A 5,941-nucleotide genomic window follows, 5' to 3' on the forward strand; every position below is an offset into this window, starting at 1 on the left:
AGTAAAGTAATTATTTCACACTTTAAGATCGTATAATAATAGCTCACTCAAACCAGCAAACACAAGCAAAGACAAGCTGTAAAATTCATCCTTCTCAAGATGACGTCACAAAGACGTATTTTCTAAATGAAGATAATGATTTATTTATTCATATGAACCTGTCCCCCTAATAAGATATTTTATTAAAAGATCTTATAAGGGATTGACTATATATTTGCTAGTAACGCACGCAAAGACGTCTCATTATGTTAGATACAGTGAAATCAGTAAGAGCAAGGTATGAAATTCTAAGGAAAAAAAGTAAGACAAGAAAAATGAAAGGAGAGATATAAACTACGTTGATGTGACTGATAGATTAATTAAAATGAAATGTGGTGACTTGGTGGTAGCGTCCTTGCCTGATGATTGCCAGACTGGGGTTCGAGTCCCCCTCAAACCCGTTAGTTCCTTTGGTCACTGCAACCTCACCGTCCTTGTGAGCTAAGGATGGTGGTTTTTGGGGAGCCTATGGTTCTATCTGCTGAGACTTTAGCAGCCATTGCCTGGCACTCCTTGGTCGTAGCTTGGGTGGAGAGGGGCTTTGGCGCTTAATGTATATATGGTCAGTCTAAAGGGCATTGTCCTGCTTGGTAGGGAAATTTCACTGTACCTCGCATCTGCCGTTCATGAGTGGCCTTTAAAGCTTTAAACCAAATATCCCATGGAAGTTTTTCTTATCATTCCAGTTTTACGATGGTCTATAAGCTCTCAAGATTTGCCTGATTATTATTATCTGAATGTCGAATGAAATAGAAAAATGGGCGAATAGATTTTTTTCTAACAATCTTGAGTTAATTTTTTGTTAGCAACAATTGTTTGTAACTTCTATATAGAGGAAGTTTGAAGAAAAATCTCGCAAAAGGAGTCAGTGACCTTAACGGTAAGTTAACGTTTGGACAACAGGTTTTTTTTTTATATAACTCAGAGTAGGAAAACTATGACTTGCCTTTGCTGGGAGTTGATACACACACAGGCACACACACAAATATATATATACTGTACGCATTTGAACAAGATTCATTATATATCTTAATATTAAATTGATAATATTTTGAATCTTTTTTCATAAGAAAATGTATTTTCAAAGCCTTAATTTATCCAAGATAAGTATAGGTATTTTACCTCTACCCAGTTGAAATCATTCATAAAATGCGAAGTTCCATGACGTCACATTCAACGACCAATCAAAACAGAGGATGAATCAGCCAATGAGACGCCAGATATTTCCTATTAAAACTGCAAAAGGCGAGAGGGTTTCTCTAACACATGGACTGCTGTTAGAAAAATCGACAAATTTAAATGAGATATTTCGTTCATAAACTCTAGTTAGGGAATTTTTTCATCCTATTATTTTTCCTTATACATATAGCATTCACATTTAAGATTAATCTTATTACTAAATTATTGTTTTGAGTTTATTTTCATAAAACATAGTTTTTAAGTCATCAATTATCTGATATATGTCCATTATACTGCTGGTATTTTACCACCCCCCACCCTTCCTTTATGCCGAAATATATCCTATATGTCTTGGTAATTATTTGTTTAATTACATTATACTTGAAATGCAACAAAATGCAAATCAAAGTTAAGTAATTATTTCATTATTTAAGATCGTATGATAATAGCTCACTCAAACCAGCAAACGCAAGCAAAGACAAGCTGTAAAATTCATCCTTCTCAAGATGACGTCACAAAGGCGTATTTTCTAAATAAAAATAGTGATTTTTTTAGTAATCTGAACCTATCCCTCTAATAAGACATGTTATCAAAACATCTTATAAGGGACTGACTATATTTTTAAAGAAAATTTTTCTATAATATCCTTACCAGAAAAAAAAAATCTTCACCGCCATCCCATAGCTAGAGTGTTTAAAAACGATTTTATGGAAATTTGGGCAAGTTTCTGGAACAGCAACTCATAATACCCCGAACTCCCTAATGGCGGTAAATTTCTATCCTCTGATTGGCCAAATCTTCCTAAGCTGTGATTGGCGGTTCCCTTCAGTTACTACAGCTTCACACACACACACACACACACACACACACACACACACACACACACACACACACACACACACACATCTTACATCGTAGCCAAAATCACAGACAAGTATTTCTTCGAATATGACGTATCTATTTAACTTATGCCCTTCAACAAAATTCATTATTTATCATATCAACGAATTAATAACCCTTTTAGGTTTATTTCCATAAAAATAAGAGTTTTAAGTCATAGATTTATCTGAAATATGTGTATGTATTTCATCCCCACCCAGTTAGATTAATTCTTAAACACGATTATGTGACGTCACATATAACCACCAATCACAGCAGAGGACGAATCAGCCAATGAGACGACAGATATTTCCCGCTAAAAATGCATAAGGTGAGAGAGTTCCTCAAGTTTATGAGCAGCTACTGTTGGCCAGCGAATCAAATTCACACAGTTATTCAAAATCCATTTTGTTTAGTTGTTTTGAGTTTCTTTCCCTAAATCGGCAAATTATATAAGTGGTAATTTATCTAAAATACTTATACCGATGGTATTTAACCCTAACGACAACGTATTTCCTAATAGAGATAATAATTCGGTAATGATCTGTTCAGTTACAATATACTAGGAATGTAACAAAATAAGAACTAAAGCCATGTAGTTCCTTCACTATTTATTTAACTCGAAATGATAATATATTTGGTATCTCTCACGTGTTACTCAACGCCTCACTCCAACCAAGCAAAGAGAAGAAAGAATCAGTCATTTAGACAAGGTACAAAATTCATCCTACTCATCATGACGTCACAAAGACGCATTTTTTTTTTCAATATAGATAATTTGGTAACCAAAAATTATCCCTCTAATAAAACAAATTACAGAAGCATCTTATAAGGGATTATTGCTATATATCTATAAGAAAATATATCTATAATTCGCTTGAAAATGAAAAAAGAATCTTCAGCTCTATCACCATAGCTAGAGCGTTTAAAAATGATTCTGGTATGTTTTTCAAACAGCAACTCATAAGTCCCCGGAACTGTCTCTTACCTGTAAATTCCAGTTTTATAATTGGCTATATTACCTTAGTTGTGATTGGTGGTTGCCTTCGCTTACTACAGCTTAACAAACAAACACACGCACATCTAACATCGTAGCCAGAACGCAATCAAGTGTTCCTTCGAATATGACATATTAATTTAACCTATACCATTCAACAAGCTACATTACTTATTTATAATTACATTAATAATCATTTCAAGTTTATTTTCTTAAAGTTTGTAATTTCTAGGTAATACATTTATCTGCAATAATTATAGGTATTTAAGCACTAGTCACTTAAATTCATTCATAAAATACAAGATTTTATGACGTCACATACAACCACCAATCACAGCAGAGGACGAATCAGCCGACAGATATTTTCCGCTAAAAAATGCATAAGGTGAGAGGAGAGTAAAAGGAACAGTTATTTTGTCCCTTTTACCTACCTGCAAGTTTTCACCATTAGCTTGTTTTATTAATTTTATGTTTTTAGTAAATTCTGGTAATCAAATAAAATTTTTGATAACGTTTTTCTTATGCTTAGTGTAATTTATTTCAATTTGTGTTAAAAAATGTGAAAAGTTACGACATTATGGAGCGTGTATCCGAAAGCAAGCTCCTGTCGTTGACTTCGGTGGGTGTTGTCATTAAATTTAGACTAATTATCCAAATACTTTGTAATGTATTTTCTTGTTAACATTAACTGTTTACAAAACATACATCTGAGGGAGGAATTTAGTTTACTGAGTAATTTTTTATTCAAATTACTTGGTAATTTAAAAAAGAAAAAAAAACTATGATGTGATTCTGACAAAATATTTTCAACCACTCAGCTAGTAGGAAAATTCCGTGAAGTTACCAACGCTGTGACGTAGCGCGAAAGCTTTCTCAGCTGGGTCCAGAGTGTCCAATACTTACTTCATTGACTTTTCTTTTGTTTTGAAATGAATTCCTTTTAGATTTTGTATACAAACTGCTGTTCATTACATGTGTCAAAGCATTACAATATTGCAATCAAGCATGTTTTGCAGCTTTGAAGGATATTATAACTAAGGTGACTATTGCAGACAATAAAATACACATGATGAAAACCTTTCCTTTTAAAACTATTTCCTTCACTGTTGTTGGTATACTATTTTTCATTTGTCACATTTTTCAATGGATCCAACCAACGGCGTCATGTAGTGAGAGCACTGAGAGGTTGCAGTGAGAGGCTCTCACACCCCAAGCGTTCTAGGGGGTCCTCTAAATCAGTGATAGGAGACTATGCATATATATCTATCTATGATTATTATAAGGGCATTGTTCATAAAACAAAGTGTCGAAAAAATATGGAGCCTTTGTATATCAACGGCCAGATCCTCCCGCATGCAATAAAAATTGGACACCAACTAACCTAAACTTCGCCCCCCCCCCTTTACCCAACCTACAAGCCCTGTCATTACCTGCTTCCCTAACGGAGGCTAACGCTACCCTGCGACCCCCCATACGCTACAGGATTCTTACTTGGCCGTCATCATATATATAGGTGGCCTCTATCATGCATAGCCTACACCCCAAAAATATAAATAAAGTTGAAGCGTATAGAGGGATTAATTAATTTATCTTTTTATTTTTAACTTGTTCGGAACAATATAAATAATACATACAATAGCTACCCGATAAAATATTAAGTCAAGGCAGTTTTCCATAAAAGCTTATACATCTAATAACTTTATTCACAAATGAATAAATGACTTGCCAGTCATAGTGTTAGATTGATAATGGTCAATATTTTCATGCTTGCTCTATACGGTTATAGAGAGGAACTAGGTGGAGGACCATTTATTAATATTGGAATAAAGAATTGGAAGGATATTAGCAGTCTGGTTAAACAATACCAGGTTAGCAAGAGACACATTAACTGGAGTGTAGCTTGGTCTAATTTCAAAGGTATTCAGTTAGGATCCACCAAATCTGTAGCACCATTTTAATACATTTTTTAGACAACAACAGATTAAAGAATAAATGGAACATGCAAAGTTTCTTTTGAAAGTTATCGTCTTACTAGGAAAGCAAGGATTGTCTCTTCGTGGTTATAAGGAGGGTGATGATGCATTGAATTCAGGAAATTTTATAGAAACTCGGGAGCTAATTGTAGAATCTAATCCTATAAAGAAAAAGCTGGATATACGATAAGGTCATTAAACTAATCTTCAGTATTAGAATGACTTAAGATCAGTTACTAGAACTTATATCAAACACAATATATATGGAAGTACAATCGGCTCATTTCTTTTTAATTTATGGCTCATGAGATGAAAGAATTGTCAAAATAAGAACAGCTGGCTATTCTTGTTAGGTAATTTAGTGAAGGAGTTATGAAGGAACGTATCATGAATACATATCAAATGGAGAAGGTTTATATAGTGAGTTTAGTTGATTATATATATATATATATATATATATATATATATATATATATATATATATATATATATATATGTATGTATATATATAAGATAGAAAAATTTGATTTAATTTGATCAAACTGTGTGACATAGTATCATAATGGAGAAAGTGTCACTTGCGGATGCTTCAGTGGCTTTCAGGCACGACTACGAGACAGAATTCCCTAAGCACTGTGCATACATTGCCATGCCCACAGGCCTAATTTAGTACTGAGTAACTGTGTAAAGAATACCAGTGATCTCTCTTCATTCTTTTCAGTTATTAACACAATGTAAATATTTATCACTCTTTTAAAAAAGACACAAAGCAGACCTGTAAGTTTTGACATTATCAAGATCTGCTCTAACAAGATGATCTTCTTATTGGAGGGCAATTGCAAAGGTTAAGCTGTAGGAATGACTGCGGACAATA

This window comes from Palaemon carinicauda, chromosome 6 (assembly GCF_036898095.1).
Source record: "Palaemon carinicauda isolate YSFRI2023 chromosome 6, ASM3689809v2, whole genome shotgun sequence".
Taxonomy (NCBI): Eukaryota; Metazoa; Arthropoda; class Malacostraca; order Decapoda; family Palaemonidae; genus Palaemon; species Palaemon carinicauda.